This window comes from Salvia miltiorrhiza, chromosome 3, assembly GCF_028751815.1.
Source record: "Salvia miltiorrhiza cultivar Shanhuang (shh) chromosome 3, IMPLAD_Smil_shh, whole genome shotgun sequence".
NCBI classification, from domain to species: domain Eukaryota; kingdom Viridiplantae; phylum Streptophyta; class Magnoliopsida; order Lamiales; family Lamiaceae; genus Salvia; species Salvia miltiorrhiza.
In genome coordinates this window covers 37266670-37284988 of record NC_080389.1, presented here as the reverse complement: position 1 = coordinate 37284988, position 18319 = coordinate 37266670, and the positions used below count along the sequence as shown (strand labels likewise).

The 18319-nt window shown below is 39.0% G+C and overlaps 2 long non-coding RNA genes across 2 annotated transcripts; both read left to right on the top strand.

Annotated features, from left to right (window-relative positions):
• Positions 1–9234: 9234 nt before the first annotated feature.
• LOC131016561 (uncharacterized) lies at positions 9235–10687 on the top strand. The gene is made up of 2 exons (XR_009099074.1): positions 9235–9819; positions 10439–10687. It is a non-coding gene; the product is annotated as an uncharacterized LOC131016561 (long non-coding RNA).
• Positions 10688–13294: 2607 nt separating this feature from the next.
• On the top strand, positions 13295–16694 carry LOC131016562 (uncharacterized). Its single transcript, XR_009099076.1, has 2 exons — positions 13295–15826; positions 16446–16694. It is a non-coding gene; the product is annotated as an uncharacterized LOC131016562 (long non-coding RNA).
• The last annotated feature ends 1625 nt before the right edge of the window (positions 16695–18319 follow it).

Here is an 18319-nt window from a genome sequence, read left to right as displayed (position 1 = left end):
TATCAACTACCACCCGGGAAAAGCTAATGTAGTAGCTGATGCTTTAAGTCGTAAAACTCAATCCGAGTTAGGACTTCTTCTCACTCAAGAGGACACGCTTGTAAGGGATTTTGACAAATTGAAGATAGAAGTGGTTCAGCCACCGGCAACGACAAGAGCAATTATTGCAACTCTAGTAGCCGTCCCAGACCTCAGAGAAAGGATCGTCAGTGCACAGAGAGCGGATGAGAGCTTGGAAAAAGTTCGTCTCAAGATCCGAACAGGCACGCCAGGAGGCTACCAAGAGGCAACGGATAACGCAGTTCTTTTTGAAGGAAGATTGTGTGTTCCCCATAACGAGGAACTCAGAAACGAGATCATGAGTGAAGCTCATGACACGCCCTATACCGCTCATCCCGGAAGTACCAAAATGTACCAAGATCTAAAACAGAAATTTTGGTGGGACGGGATGAAACGAGATATAGCCTCGTTTGTAGAGCGTTGCCTTGCATGCCAGCAAGTGAAAGCTTTACATCAACGACCATATGGGAAATTACAGCCATTGGAAATCCCAGAATGGAAGTGGGAGCACATAGCGATGGATTTCGTGACGGGTCTACCCAAGACAAATAGGGGCAACACAGCTATTTGGGTAATAGTAGACCGTCTCACAAAGAGCGCTCATTTTATACCGATTCCAATTACCCATGGATCGGAGAAACTAGCCCAACTGTACGTTCGTGAGATTGTACGGCTACATGGAATACCAATATCCATTACTTCAGATAGAGATTCAAAATTTACTTCTAGATTTTGGATCAGTTTACAGAAAGAGTTGGGAACGAGATTAAACTTTAGCACCGCCTTTCACCCTCAAACAGATGGACAATCAGAAAGGACAATTCAGACCCTTGAAGATATGTTGAGGACAGTGGTGCTAGACCGAGGAGGAAGTTGGGAATCAGTGCTGCCGTTAATCGAATTCGCCTACAACAATAGTTACCAGGCAACCATTGATATGGCACCTTATGAGGCGCTGTATGGAAGGAAGTGTAGATCACCACTTTACTGGGATGAGGTAGGTGAAAGAAAAATCCTTGGGCCAGATGCAGTAAGCGAGATGATTGAGACCATCCGCCAGATTAGAGCAAGAATTAAAGAGGCCCAGGACAGACAGAAGTCTTATGCTGATACCCGACGAACTGAACTACAATTTCAGATTGGAGACAAGGTTTTCCTTAAAATATCACCCTCGAAAGGGATCGTTAGATTCGGTGTTAAGGGTAAGTTGAGACCCCGTTTTGTAGGACCTTATGAGATCCTTGAAAGAATAGGTCCCGTAGCGTATAGGTTGGCACTGCCACCTAGCTTTGGAAACGTCCACAATGTGTTCCACGTGTCACAGCTGAGACGGTACGTGTTTGACCCCAAACACGTGATTCACCAAGATGAAATGATTCTTAACCCAGACTTGACGTACGAGGAAAAACCTGAAGCCATTTTGGACCGAAAGGTGCAAGAGTTAAGGAATAAATCGATCGCGTCAGTCAAAATACTGTGGAGACACCATGGACCGGAAGAAGCAACGTGGGAACTTGAGGACCAGATGAAAGAAAAATACCCAGAACTTTTCACATAGGTATGCAAATTTCGGGACGAAATTTTTTTTAAGGGGGATAGTATGTAATGACCCGACTTTTTATTAAGGATTATATACTTTTAATTACTGATTTAAGGAATTATTATGGTAATTAGAGTTCAGCTTCCATTAATAAAATACGAACTTATATGAATTTGATAATTTATATATGTGATGATTTATTTTTTTTATTTTCAATAGATGATGCACTCAAAATATATTTTGAGTCCATTAATTTATTGTGGAGAATTTAACACTGAAGTGTTAAATGTGAATCTTTTATCGATTGTTTACTTAAGCCCATGAGTAATTTAATTTATGTTAGAAGCAAGCTCAAATGGATTTTATGCTTCAATAAGAATTAGGCTTATATGTCTTAATGTATTTAAATGAGTTTGGAACCATATAATTAATATATTAATCTCTTAGATTTTTTTTTAATGATTAAAAGTTGAATAATCCTAAGCATGCTGAATCCTAAGCATGCTGAAGAAATTCTTACTACGCATGCTGAAGGAAATTCTTCAGTCTTACATGCCAGCTGAAGAGTTCATACCTGTAAGTTGAAAAAAATTCCACAATCCTCATCCATCCAAACCACCCCATTTTTCTTTAAAACCACAGCCATTTTCACCATTCTCACACCACCATTATCAACTACTGCAGCCCAATTTCACAGCCAATTTTAAGGTAATGCAACAAAGAAATTTCTGCATCTTTCCATTCTCTTCCCAAATTGATTTCTAATTTTTGTGATATACAATATCTGCAGAGACTATTATCCACCTACTCAAGGTATCATCACCCTCAGGGAACCACCAATTCATACCAATTCATACGGCTGTTCAGAAATTTCACAACATGTTTACATATGCACATATGAACTGAAATTTATAGACTAGTTCAGTTTCAAGAAAAGAATTTCAGATTTCAATAAGCATTTACAGTATTTGATTTCTGCTCAAAATCCTATGCTATTTTGTGAACTAAATTGTGGCTTTAACCTACTGTGTGTGTGAGTCGAAATCAGAGGGGACGGCAGCCGCGGTGGCTGCCGGCGGTCGACGGTCGGCGATGGAGCCGAGGTGGTCTCCGATCTGCCAAAGAGAAAAAAAAGAGATGAGTATTCAGATTTTTAATTTAGAAAATGAAAAAAAAAGGGGGAAAATAGAAAAGGAAGAAATTAGGGCTTACCTTAGGCTACCCGTCGATCCAGAGAGAAAGGCGAGAGAGCCGAGGGTGGCGCGGCCTATCGCCGCTGCTCCTCCGGCGAATTCCGTGGCGGCGACGGCTGGATCGAGCAAGAGAGAGAGATGATGAACAGTGTTCCGATCTAGAGATCTAGAAACCGAGAGAGAGAATCAGGGCGGCAGGCGGCGGCCGTGCTCTTCCACGGCCAGGCGATGGCCGTGAACATCCGTGGCGTTGAACGGCGGTGGCGGATCTGCCATGGAGGAGGAGCGGAGGCGACGGAGCGGCGGCGTGGCTGCGCTTGCTGCGCCTTTCCAACGGCCGAGATTGAGCGAGAGAGATAGAGGAGAAGGCGACGGCGAAGGCGAAGGCGACGGCGAGGCGGCGCGCCGGAGGCGGCGCCGCCCTCAGCCGAGCAGAGAGAGGGTCGAGAGAGAGAGAGGTCCGAGAGATAGAGAGAGAGGTCCGAGAGATAGAGAGAGAGAGAAACTTGTGTGTGTGTTGGGAGGTGTTTGTGTGTGTATATTTAGGTTAGAAAAGGGAGCCGGGTTTGGGCCGGGTTTCAGCCGGGTTTGGGCCGGGTTTGAGCCGGGTTTGGGCCGAAAATATTGGGCTCCCTCTTGGGCCGATTTTATTAATTGTTTGGGCCGAGACTTGGGTCGATTTTAATTAAATTGTTTGGGCCCTTATTTAATTAACAGATGGGCTTCGATTTAAATGTTTGGGCTCGGCCCTTTACAAATAAAATCTGATGGGCTTCTTTTAATTAAAGGATTTGGACCTATTTTAATTAAATTGTTTGGGCCTTATTCAAAGAAAAAAACATGATAGACTTAATTTATCTAATTAATTTGAGCTTGATTAATTTAATTATATATTGACCTTTAAATTAATTATTTAAATGGAGTTCTTTATTTCAAGTATTTATAAATGAATTATAAAATGAAATATTTCGAGTTAAACTCTCATTTAAATTAATTCTTTTCAAATGACTTATTAATATGGATTATTTGAAAATGATTAAATGTTTTTAAAAATAAGAAAAGCATGATCTATGATGATATAATTTATCTATGTAATATTATAGGATTTGTTTTTAAATGACGGAATATTTGACTTGATGGCATAAATAGAACGAGTTATGATTAATGCGCATGTTGATATTAGAATAAATAGTTTCGAACCTAAATGATAGTTATGTGATAATGTTTTGAGTTTAAGGTTTTGACGAGATAAGATTAATTCTTTCCAGTCCACATTAATTATTACTTGGACTCCTATTATTTATTAATAATGGGTCTCGAATTTATATTACTTGGGCTCCTACGATTTAATTGATTAACTCCAATGAAATTTATTTATTTAACCCAATAAGAATTATTATTTTAGGCTTCTTTATTAATCCTAATTATTTTAATTAGTGATTAATATTAAAATTTACTAATTTTTTTAGGGTGATGATGGGCTCACTTATTGGGCTTCATGATTTTTATTATCTTGGGCCTCATTTGTTGGGCTCTAGAAATTAATTGATGTTGGGCCTAATATTATTAATGCACTGGGCTTCGAATTTATTCTTTTGGGCTCGAATTAAATTCCTTTTGAGCCTTGATTATTTTATTTTAATTGGGTCGTCATAATTATTCTATTAATTTTAATTAGAGAAGATTTTAAGACTTACTAATTATTAATTAGTAAGTGAACTAGATTATTTAAGATGAGTAGATTATTAAAGATTAATAATCCGACCTCATAAGACGAGCTTTAATTCCTTAAATAGGATTAACACCTCATAATTTAATTAAAGGAATATGAGTCATGCATAATCATTTCACGCATCCTCATTTATTGAGATTTTTTCGAGAATTAGAATCTTATTTTATTTTCTCGGATTAAAGGTCAAACACCAGAGTTAGAGCTAAACCGTGAGTCGGCTATTCAGGTAGGCTTTCTACGTATAAACTAAAATTATATATTAGAATTGTTAAGACTTTATGCTTATGAATTTAAATGATATTGTCAATGCCTAAATGCTTTATGTTTTATTATTAATTGCCTATCTGATGTTAATCGAATTCGGATTCTGGATGGGACCGCAAATCCCTTCGGAATTAGTGTACACCTTGTGATCGTGAGTCATCTAGCGGGTTGGCCGATCATAGTGTCCGTAGAGGGAGGCCTCCCTCTCGGCACGAGTTACTGATATGGTGATTAATGATATAAAATACCTGCGCGGGTTATTGATGAAAGAAATGATATTATGTTTGGTAAATACGAGTCTTTAAAGGAAAACCCTCGTATTTTACTACTGTTGAAAGGCTTGACAATAAAATATTATGCATGTATGTAAATTTCGGCAAGTGTCCACTAAGTACTTTTGTACTTAGCCCTGCATGTATTTTTAAATGTGCAGGTTGAGCGGTGATCGAGGATGTAGTGTGCAAGCGGAGCTTCTGTCAATCTAGGACGAGTACCTCAGAGTAGAGTATATGTCTTCATACATATATTCAAATTATTATTCCGCTGCAAACACTGATTTTACTAAGACATTATGTTATCTGTCAAAACAATATGTACTATTTAATAATGTACTCAAACTCGTTGAGTACCCCTTTGAATAATATTATGTACGGTCCCCTTGTGGCCTTCATTGATTTCTAGATATTTCGATTGATTTCTTTATACAAGTCAAGTCATCAAGAAACCGAATATGCCCCTTTCTAAATCCCGCTCCTAAATTCCCTCCCTTAGTCGCGGTTTTCCCGAATTTGCTATCCTTAGCAAGTGCGGTCGTGACATGATTAAAATAAAAGTCCATCGTATAAACTTTACTGAGAGCAGCCGCAACTCTTTTATTTGCATCTTTTATGTTATCTTTAACGTTGTCACTCCAAATAAATGCATATCTTATATGCTGCAAGTGAAGTTTTGAAGCATCTAGCATCTTAAAAAATTAGAAAATAACTAGGGATGTCAAACTCATAAAAAAAATGAAAATGAAACACTATTTAAATCCTAATCAGACTTTGGAATTTGAGTAGTCATACATGAGAATTAACGGGCCAATTTGGCCCGTGGCCCACATGACCCGACGGGCTGCTTGGGTTGGTAGCATAAATCAAAGAACAATTCAATCACTGCTGAAATCAAACTCTAAGATTCAAAACATAACTTTTTTTATTTCAGTTACTAGCATCATAATTTACAGTTGAAAATGTGAACCAACAATTCAACCATCAATTATTATCATCTTCTATGTCATGATGATAGTAGAATATATTTTTTGTTGTTGCTCGTCCTTTTTTTTCTGTATTGCATTCTTAGGTTTTTCTTGTTCTTCACTGTTAATCTTGCCGAATATTTTCTCAAGACTTATCAATTCTAAAAATTTATCTAGGTTATATGCCTTAAGCTGCAAAAAAGAAGTGTTGTACATCTATTATATAATAGGAGTAAGCATTAACCTATGTGGCATATCTAAAATCTCACCATTTCAAAATTTACCATATATAATCTTCATCATTTATTAATTAATTAACTATTACATTCTATATAAAGATTCATTAATCATAATAAATATAATTAATAATATCTATTATATATAATAATATTAACATTACATATAATCTAAATTAATAAATTTTATTATTTATTTTTTCTAGATAAAAATTAGATTTACATGTCTGATAAGAAAAAAATTATAATCTATATACGATAAATTATTTTAATTGAATGTTAGTGATTAGATGTATATTTGTTATTAATTTTATATTTCTCAATAGTGTACATATTATATGTATATGTTGCAATATATTATATTGTATGAATATATATATATATATATATATATAATATTTATATTCTTAATTTTCAATAAAATTAATTTTAAATTAAGTTTGAATTGAGACATGCACATATATTGTAATGACCCGCATTTTTATTTTTATTTAATATGGTATCGCGATAGTTAATATCGCATCTTTCAGTAAATGAAACCCAGCTGCCAGTAATATATATGAATCCAGTTTATGGTCCTGATTTTTTTTATCAGAAACGAAGTTATTATTTTAGCCTTATACTTTTATAACGTATGAGAAAAACGCGATGAGGATTATTGAGCAATCAATAATTATTATTTCAGATTATAACTGACTTAGCAAAGTCATGTTATTTATTAAGTGCAATAGAAATATTATTTCTATTATTTACTTGAAGTCGTGATTAATTTTCGACTTATAAAACGAGTTATATAATATGTAATTCGTAGAGAGTTATAACGAAGCTTCGTTATATGGGAACCCGAAATTAGTATTACAAATACAGAATGAGGATTTTATAATAATTACATCACAACTTTACAACTTATTATTCCCTACATCCCTATTTCATACCTACTTCATCAAGAAGGCAAACCAAACGTGTACTAGGTGTGTGCAGAATAGCTTTACAGCAATTTTACCACCTAGAGAGTTTTTTTAAGCCACCCTACGACAGCACCATCCACTCCACCAAACTTCCCACCACTCTTTGCTCCCCACCATCTTCAATTCTTTAAGACTACTAGTTCCTTCAACCACCAAAGGGAGGAGAATTCAATTACTGCTGCCAAACTTCGAACAGGTAAGGTTTGGTTTAAGTTTTTCCACCAGTCCATTCTTGATTCCTCTGCATATGTCAATAAGCATCTGAAAATTTCAGCTATCTCCTCATTGAATTCAATAGCAACAAACAGCCACCAACACCAAGCATAGCAGGTATATACTTAGCTCAGCTCCAGTTCATACATCATATCATCAAGCATATGTTTAAAAAGGAAATACATAGTATACAGGTGTGTATATATATGCACACAGGGACTTAGCAATCGAAATCAGTTTATGCTATATTTTCTTATCACACGAGGCAAGCAAGGAAAATTCTTGATACATTAGTAAACCACGAACTTAGTTTTATCTCTTGCATAATACAGAAATCAGTATATATTTTCTTCACTTAAGATAAAGGCAATGAGAAAACTCTCATAAATCAGTAGCAAAAACCAAGACTCCACATAGACTTAAGTATTGAACTTAGCTGTAGAAGGGCTGACTGCCCGACGGGGACGGGGACGACGACGACGGTCGGGACAGGGCGAACTCGTCCAACCTCATCAGAGCCCCGAACAGCAGCTGCCCGGCGACGAGCTGAGACTCGTGCGCAGCAGCAGCGGTCGCTCGACAGTTGCGTTTTTCCCTTTTTCTGAGAACTAGGGCCCAACGACGGAAGGAGCGGTGGTGGCTGGGGCTGCTATCGCCGGATTTACAAAACGCCGCGGCGCTGAGCGGGGAGAGAGGGAGAGGCGGTTCAAAATCGGAGAGGAAATTAGGGCTTCTGCTGCCCCTTCATTGGGTTGAGAAGAACAGCCGACGCAGCCACGAACGAGACGCAACCGCTCTGTTCGACCGGTACCGAGCCCGAGCAGCAGCAACTCTAGTCGGCGATGGCTCCAGAAGACAGCAGCCGTCGGATTTCAGAAGGGGAGAGAGAGACGGCCACGACCGGCGCCGACCGCTCGCCGGATTCCATACGGAGGTGCGGCAGCTGCGATTTACCAGGAGAAGTTAGGGCTTGATTTTGAACTCTGCGTGCAGATTGAGGAAGAGAGATGACGTCGCCGGTCGAAGCCAACCGAAGCAGATGACGGCTGGAGTCTCGGCGGCGGACGCCTCGTGTGAAGGCGAGTCGAGAGTGAGAGGGAGAAGAGGCGTGCGGCTGGTTTGAGAGAGGGGAGTGTCGGCTGTGATTGAGGTAAAGGAGAGATGGGAGAGAGAGAAGGACCGAGAGTCTAAAGAGAGAGAGTTTGGGCTGCAATTCTTTTCTTTTGGGCCGAATTCTTTTAAGCTTGGGCCTTATTCTTTATTTTGCTGATGGGCTCTAATTGTTTAAAGAATTTGGGCTTATTCCTTTTTAAAATTTTGGGCTGAGAATTGTTTTAATGGTTTTGGGCTTCCATATAATAATTTCGAACTGGGCCGAATTAAATCATCTGGGCCGTGTTATTTCTTTATGTTGGGCCGAGTCTTGGGCCGATTTTTAATAAAAGATTGGGCTTTCATTTAAATTCGAACTGGGCCAGTCTTTTATTTAATTGGCCCTTCTTATTAATCCTATTGGGCTCGATTTAATTAAGGAGTTGGGCTGATGCATATTTTATGATGGGCTATTATTCTAGTCCCATTTATATTTCGTTGGGCCAATTTAATTCATCATTTTGGCCGATTAAATTGCCTTTTTGGGCTAAGATTAATTCTTTTCAATCCACATTAATTATTATTTGGACCCCTGTTTTAATTATTTTGGGTCGAAGACTTTTTAAGTTGGGCTTTAATTCTTTTAAAGCTTGAGCTGAAGTTACTCCTTTGGCTAAGCCTAGCAGTATCAAATTTTGATGGAGCCCAATTATTTATCAGTGGGTGAGCCGATTCGTATTCAGTAAATGAGCCGCCTAGTTTATTAAATATTGTTTTTGGACTTCAGAATTTAAAGCAAGCCATTACTGTTTATTTCATTAGCCACTGTTTTATTTAATTAATTGGCTACTCTCTTTTGAGCCTATTAATTATTTGAGGCTACATTAGTAATGATATTTCTATCGAAAAGCCCGATAATTTCTACAAGGTCACACCTCGATTGAAGCCGAGTTAGTTCTTTTATTTTGATCAAATACAAGGCGGGATTTATTTTACAATGAGAATTTTCCGATGGGAAAAGAAGGATCACAACTTTATTCGAACACGCTAGACGAGAATTAGCTAAATCTATTAACGAGGATTAATAGTAGAATTTCCGACTATCGCTCAGAAGATTAGTTCATGCATACAAGATTCATGCATAGTTACAATTACGCTTTCCCATTAATTAAGAATTTTCCTCGAGGCAATGTCTTATTTTATATTCTCGTGATTAAGGTCAAGCACGAGAGTAAGAACTATTCAAGGAGTCACAGTACCTTAGCAAAACTTTGCTATCAGGTGGGCAATTTCTTACGCGTAAATAAAATGCTATGCATGTGTTATGCTTTAAAATGCAAATTGGATCTTCAAGTGTGGTATGCTTTATTATGCTTTACGCTAAATGATTTACGCTTGATTACGCTTGAATGCTTTACGCTGATAAGTTTATGCTTATGTTTGATGCTTGCGTCTGTTGGGGGAGGCCTCCCTCAACAGTACGATGCCGTGTCCGCTGAGGAGGGCCTCTCACGGCGCGATGCCCGTGTCCGCTGAGAGAGGCCTCTCTCGCGGCGCGATGCCAGTATGCCAGTATGCCAGTGTTACAGCGTCTATTGGGGGAGGCCTCCCTCAATAGAACGATGCCGTGACCGCTGAGGGAGGCCCCCTCTCACGGTGCGATGCCCGTGTTCGTTGGGGAAGGCCTTCTCCACGACACGATGCGTGTTTATGATTGTTAATGATGAAGAATGCGCTCATGCTGTTTATGAATATGGAAATGTTTAATGAGCATAGGATTTGAAAGAAACTTATGCCTCTTATGCGAAGTTGTGTTTTGTTGTTGATATTATGTTATATGCTTGGCACTGCCCACTGAGTACTCTTGTACTCAGCCCTTCGTATGTTTATGTTTGTGCAGGTTGAGCTGTGATGGGCGATGAAGTGTTGTTGCTGAGTGGAGTTTTTGTCGAACTTAAAGTAGGCTCAGAAAGGATACATGTCTTCATACATGTATCTCAGTTATGCTTTCCGCTGTAAACACTGATTATTTCAGTTACGCCTTCCGTTGCAAACTCTGATAATGTTTTAGCCAAGCCCTAACGATGCCTTTTTCCTTTTAAGGAATATAACGCGTATACAAGTTCTTTGAGTACCCTTTTTATGCGAACTATGCCTTTTTCCTTTTTAAGGAATATTTCACGCGTATCCAAGCTCTTTGAGTATTCTTTTATGCACCCCTTTCTAAACCCGCTTCGTAATTTCCCTTCCCCAGTCATGGTTTTCCCGGATTAATTATCCTTAATTAAGGCCGGTCGTGACAGAGTGGTATCAGAGCAGATCGTTTGCTCTGAGCCTAAGAGTTTATTTAAGCCAAACTTAGAATGGATCACTAAAGTGTCTAGAGTTCAATCGACAAAGCTCAGCACTTCATCGTATCACACTCAACGAAGCAGAATGGTATGCTCTTCCAAGTTTTGAGTTAATGTTTACAAAAAGTGAAAATTATCGTAATAGCAAAGTGAGTAACTGTTAATAACTATGTTATGTTGTTATTGAATGAAATGATTTACGCAAGCGCGATTAAGTATGCCTATGGAATGAATCCCTATGAACATAGAGCTATTAAGATATGAGATCACCACTACGACAGAACATAGAAGCAAACATAGAAAAAAATTAGATTGTATCTTTTGGTGGCTATAGTGAAGGAAGCAAGATAAGTGATACGTATAGAAAAAAAAAATTTCTTAAGCTGATGATATTATAGCCACTATAAATCTCCATGACTTATGCTTAAGTATCCAGTTTAGATGATGTGATAATATATGCTTAAGGATTGTTATGACTCATAGATTTGAGATGCTAAGGACCCTTAAAGCTTACTACATCAATGATCAATGATGTCATTGGAGTCATGACTTGTTTACAAGTTATATTAAGTTGACATTTACAAGAATTCTTATGAGGCTTGTATTAGATTATGCTAGAGTGTACTAATTAGCACATTTTTGCTACCAGAATGCCGCCTAAGAGAGGACGCCCTGTGAGAAACAATAACAATCGCAGAAATCGTAACGCTGTACCCGAAGAACCACAAGATACTCGAGGACATAACCCATCCCCTCCGCCCCCAACTAGGAGAGTCGAAGAACTCTTTTTAAGGCAAAATCCACCTACGTTTGACGGAACGAGTGAACCGGCTGAAGCTGAGATTTAGGTGCGTGCAATGGAACGCATTTTCAACTTTCTGCGTTGTACTGATGAGGAGCGCCTATCTTGCGTCTCTTTCCAACTAACAGGATCGGCTGACTTCTGGTGGGAAGCACGACGAAAAATTCTGACACTAGAACAATGGGCAAGTTATACTTGGGAAGATTTTAAGACAGGATTATATGATAAATATATTCCGAAAAGCTATAGGAAGAAGAAAGAAGCTGAGTTCTACGAGTTAAAGCAAGGAAAGAAATCTGTGGTTGAATACGATAAGGAATTCTGCAACCTGTCGAGGTTTGCTCCACAACAAGTGGACACAGAGGAGAAGATGGCAGATAAATTTTGTGCCGGACTGCGGTACGAAATAAAGATGGCTCTAGCAAGCCACGGAGGACTCTCATACACGGAGTCTCTGAACAGGGCACTTGACATTGAAGCTGCAATGCCGTCAGACAAGTCAGCCCCACCATTGATCTCAACGCCAAACGACTTACCAGGAGCCTCACATACTCTCAAAGGGAAGCGCAAGTGGGACAACAATGAAGACAATATCAATCCGATTAATAAGCAAGTATGGCAAGAATATGAAAGGGCCGAACAGTTTATTCAACCAAGGCACGAGGCACAGACTAACCTCGAGTCAACTAGGGGTAGCCAAAGTCAGAAAGGAATTTCACCTTGCCCAAATTGCGGTAAGATGCATAGGGGTATCTGTCGGGCTGGAACTAAAGATTGTTACAATTGTGGCCAAAAAGGTCACTACTCCACGCAATGCCCCAACAGACAACGAGGTTCAGCAATTGGGAACACCCGCACCCTCTTGCCAGCAATACGTGGACACTTGCGAAATCAGCCTAAATCACATCAGTGAAAATCTTATGGAGACACCGCAAATAAGAGAAGCTACGTGGAAATTTGAAGACAAGATGAAGGAAAAATACCCAGAACTATTTTAGCAGAGATATGCAAATTTCGGGACGAAATTTTTGTTAAGAGGGGTAGTATGTAATGACCCGCATTTTTATTTTTATTTAATATGGTATCGCGATAGTTAATATCGCATCTTTCAGTAAATGAAACCCAGCTGCCAGTAATATATATGAATCCAGTTTATGGTCCTGATTTTTTTTATCAGAAACGAAGTTATTATTTTAGCCTTATACTTTTATAACGTATGAGAAAAACGCGATGAGGATTATTGAGCAATCAATAATTATTATTTCAGATTATAACTGACTTAGCAAAGTCATGTTATTTATTAAGTGCAATAGAAATATTATTTCTATTATTTACTTGAAGTCGTGATTAATTTTCGACTTATAAAACGAGTTATATAATATGTAATTCGTAGAGAGTTATAACGAAGCTTCGTTATATGGGAACCCGAAATTAGTATTACAAATACAGAATGAGGATTTTATAATAATTACATCACAACTTTACAACTTATTATTCCCTACATCCCTATTTCATACCTACTTCATCAAGAAGGCAAACCAAACGTGTACTAGGTGTGTGCAGAATAGCTTTACAGCAATTTTACCACCTAGAGAGTTTTTTTAAGCCACCCTACGACAGCACCATCCACTCCACCAAACTTCCCACCACTCTTTGCTCCCCACCATCTTCAATTCTTTAAGACTACTAGTTCCTTCAACCACCAAAGGGAGGAGAATTCAATTACTGCTGCCAAACTTCGAACAGGTAAGGTTTGGTTTAAGTTTTTCCACCAGTCCATTCTTGATTCCTCTGCATATGTCAATAAGCATCTGAAAATTTCAGCTATCTCCTCATTGAATTCAATAGCAACAAACAGCCACCAACACCAAGCATAGCAGGTATATACTTAGCTCAGCTCCAGTTCATACATCATATCATCAAGCATATGTTTAAAAAGGAAATACATAGTATACAGGTGTGTATATATATGCACACAGGGACTTAGCAATCGAAATCAGTTTATGCTATATTTTCTTATCACACGAGGCAAGCAAGGAAAATTCTTGATACATTAGTAAACCACGAACTTAGTTTTATCTCTTGCATAATACATAAATCAGTATATATTTTCTTCACTTAAGATAAAGGCAATGAGAAAACTCTCATAAATCAGTAGCAAAAACCAAGACTCCACATAGACTTAAGTATTGAACTTAGCTGTAGAAGGGCTGACTGCCCGACGGGGACGGGGACGACGACGACGGTCGGGACAGGGCGAACTCGTCCAACCTCATCAGAGCCCCGAACAGCAGCTGCCCGGCGACGAGCTGAGACTCGTGCGCAGCAGCAGCGGTCGCTCGACAGTTGCGTTTTTCCCTTTTTCTGAGAACTAGGGCCCAACGACGGAAGGAGCGGTGGTGGCTGGGGCTGCTATCGCCGGATTTACAAAACGCCGCGGCGCTGAGCGGGGAGAGAGGGAGAGGCGGTTCAAAATCGGAGAGGAAATTAGGGCTTCTGCTGCCCCTTCATTGGGTTGAGAAGAACAGCCGACGCAGCCACGAACGAGACGCAACCGCTCTGTTCGACCGGTACCGAGCCCGAGCAGCAGCAACTCTAGTCGGCGATGGCTCCAGAAGACAGCAGCCGTCGGATTTCAGAAGGGGAGAGAGAGACGGCCACGACCGGCGCCGACCGCTCGCCGGATTCCATACGGAGGTGCGGCAGCTGCGATTTACCAGGAGAAGTTAGGGCTTGATTTTGAACTCTGCGTGCAGATTGAGGAAGAGAGATGACGTCGCCGGTCGAAGCCAACCGAAGCAGATGACGGCTGGAGTCTCGGCGGCGGACGCCTCGTGTGAAGGCGAGTCGAGAGTGAGAGGGAGAAGAGGCGTGCGGCTGGTTTGAGAGAGGGGAGTGTCGGCTGTGATTGAGGTAAAGGAGAGATGGGAGAGAGAGAAGGACCGAGAGTCTAAAGAGAGAGAGTTTGGGCTGCAATTCTTTTCTTTGGGCCGAATTCTTTTAAGCTTGGGCCTTATTCTTTATTTTGCTGATGGGCTCTAATTGTTTAAAGAATTTGGGCTTATTCCTTTTTAAAATTTTGGGCTGAGAATTGTTTTAATGGTTTTGGGCTTCCATATAATAATTTCGAACTGGGCCGAATTAAATCATCTGGGCCGTGTTATTTCTTTATGTTGGGCCGAGTCTTGGGCCGATTTTTAATAAAAGATTGGGCTTTCATTTAAATTCGAACTGGGCCAGTCTTTTATTTAATTGGCCCTTCTTATTAATCCTATTGGGCTCGATTTAATTAAGGAGTTGGGCTGATGCATATTTTATGATGGGCTATTATTCTAGTCCCATTTATATTTCGTTGGGCCAATTTAATTCATCATTTTGGCCGATTAAATTGCCTTTTTGGGCTAAGATTAATTCTTTTCAATCCACATTAATTATTATTTGGACCCCTATTTTAATTATTTTGGGTCGAAGACTTTTTAAGTTGGGCTTTAATTCTTTTAAAGCTTGAGCTGAAGTTACTCCTTTGGCTAAGCCTAGCAGTATCAAATTTTGATGGAGCCCAATTATTTATCAGTGGGTGAGCCGATTCGTATTCAGTAAATGAGCCGCCTAGTTTATTAAATATTGTTTTTGGACTTCAGAATTTAAAGCAAGCCATTACTGTTTATTTCATTAGCCACTGTTTTATTTAATTAATTGGCTACTCTCTTTTGAGCCTATTAATTATTTGAGGCTACATTAGTAATGATATTTCTATCGAAAAGCCCGATAATTTCTACAAGGTCACACCTCGATTGAAGCCGAGTTAGTTCTTTTATTTTGATCAAATACAAGGCGGGATTTATTTTACAATGAGAATTTTCCGATGGGAAAAGAAGGATCACAACTTTATTCGAACACGCTAGACGAGAATTAGCTAAATCTATTAACGAGGATTAATAGTAGAATTTCCGACTATCGCTCAGAAGATTAGTTCATGCATACAAGATTCATGCATAGTTACAATTACGCTTTCCCATTAATTAAGAATTTTCCTCGAGGCAATGTCTTATTTTATATTCTCGTGATTAAGGTCAAGCACGAGAGTAAGAACTATTCAAGGAGTCACAGTACCTTAGCAAAACTTTGCTATCAGGTGGGCAATTTCTTACGCGTAAATAAAATGCTATGCATGTGTTATGCTTTAAAATGCAAATTGGATCTTCAAGTGTGGTATGCTTTATTATGCTTTACGCTAAATGATTTACGCTTGATTACGCTTGAATGCTTTACGCTGATAAGTTTATGCTTATGTTTGATGCTTGCGTCTGTTGGGGGAGGCCTCCCTCAACAGTACGATGCCGTGTCCGCTGAGGAGGGCCTCTCACGGCGCGATGCCCGTGTCCGCTGAGAGAGGCCTCTCTCGCGGCGCGATGCCAGTATGCCAGTATGCCAGTGTTACAGCGTCTATTGGGGGAGGCCTCCCTCAATAGAACGATGCCGTGACCGCTGAGGGAGGCCCCCTCTCACGGTGCGATGCCCGTGTTCGTTGGGGAAGGCCTTCTCCACGACACGATGCGTGTTTATGATTGTTAATGATGAAGAATGCGCTCATGCTGTTTATGAATATGGAAATGTTTAATGAGCATAGGATTTGAAAGAAACTTATGCCTCTTATGCGAAGTTGTGTTTTGTTGTTGATATTATGTTATATGCTTGGCACTGCCCACTGAGTACTCTTGTACTCAGCCCTTCGTATGTTTATGTTTGTGCAGGTTGAGCTGTGATGGGCGATGAAGTGTTGTTGCTGAGTGGAGTTTTTGTCGAACTTAAAGTAGGCTCAGAAAGGATACATGTCTTCATACATGTATCTCAGTTATGCTTTCCGCTGTAAACACTGATTATTTCAGTTACGCCTTCCGTTGCAAACTCTGATAATGTTTTAGCCAAGCCCTAACGATGCCTTTTTCCTTTTAAGGAATATAACGCGTATACAAGTTCTTTGAGTACCCTTTTTATGCGAACTATGCCTTTTTCCTTTTTAAGGAATATTTCACGCGTATCCAAGCTCTTTGAGTATTCTTTTATGCACCCCTTTCTAAACCCGCTTCGTAATTTCCCTTCCCCAGTCATGGTTTTCCCGGATTAATTATCCTTAATTAAGGCCGGTCGTGACATATATGTAAATTATAAACGGGTCCGGTCATTGATTTACATGTTTGCATAATAAGGCACAAATTCTATAAACTGATTACTTTAAAACAAAATCTTATTTTATGTCTATCAAAATAATTAAAATTTTATTTTTATTTTTTATAAAATAAATCCATACATTTTATTTATATAGGGAAGAAAAATATATTTTTCATTTCTGCAAACTTTATTTGTTTCTGTTCGTCCATTACTACAATAATAATAATAATAATAATAATAATAATAATAATAATAATAATAATAATAATAATAATAATAATAATAATAATAATGATAATAATAATAATAATAATAATAATAATAATAATAATAATAATAATAATAATAATAATAATAATAATAATAATAATAATAATAATAATAATAATAATGACGATGAAGCGCAGTCTGTTGGTAAGACGCTTCCCCTCCAACCAATAGGTCGGGGGTTCGAGTCACCCTAGGAGCTAGAATGTGAGTGGGTTTTTTCCTTGCTTTGGTTGTAACAAAATTAAAAAAAAAAATAATAATAATAATAATAATAATAATAATAATAATAATAATAATAATGGAGTAATACAATTAGGCCTTAGCCTACGTGGCAGGCCTCAAATTCTTTCTTTTCAATCTCAATCTCCAACGTGGCATTTGAGAATCCAATCTATATATTCTCATTCTCACTTTTAAAACAAAAGTCATGCCTCCCTCTTTCTTACCCCATCGCCGTCGTCCCTGAATCCGGTCGGCGTCGTCTCCCCCTTCACTGTCTCTCTCTTCTCTCAATCCTTTTATCTCTCTAAAGTCGATTGCACACTCAAATCAAGCCCTAATTCCCCTCCTTAAACTTCCCGCCTATCTCTCCCTCTAAATTCAGGCGTCGCCGCAGTCCTAAGGGCGGCGCTGCTCCGCCTCATCTCTGACTCCCTCTTCCATACCTTAATTAGTTCGATTTTGTTTCCACTTCTTAAACCCATGAGAATTCACCATTCGAAGCAATTAATACAAGAGCCCTAAGATTTCTTTTTCCTATAACCCGTTGTCGTTCCTTCTTCTAGACTCCGGCGAAATAGTTGCCACTGAGCTTGCAGTTCGTCCGCCGCCGAGTCACCGCTGAGCCCTGGAGTTCGTCCACCGTGCCGTCGACCCCCACCCCACCGACGACTTCTCTGTTTTGATACCTCTATTTTCTGATTTGCCGTGATTCTTCCTACACACCTATGGTAAGTATTAAATTAGTTTCCTAATTTAATAACGTGTTTCACTATTTTAAATATAGAATGATTATTATTTTAGAAAGAACAAATTTTAGAAAGAATTTTGGCATTTGCTATCAAGTGTGTTGTGATTGTTGCATGGAAGCAATATGATTTATCAACTCTGATGATGGGTGAAATATGCAAGGTCCTAAGATCAGGACACATGACTTTGCTTGGAATACCAAAGATGAGCAGCATGG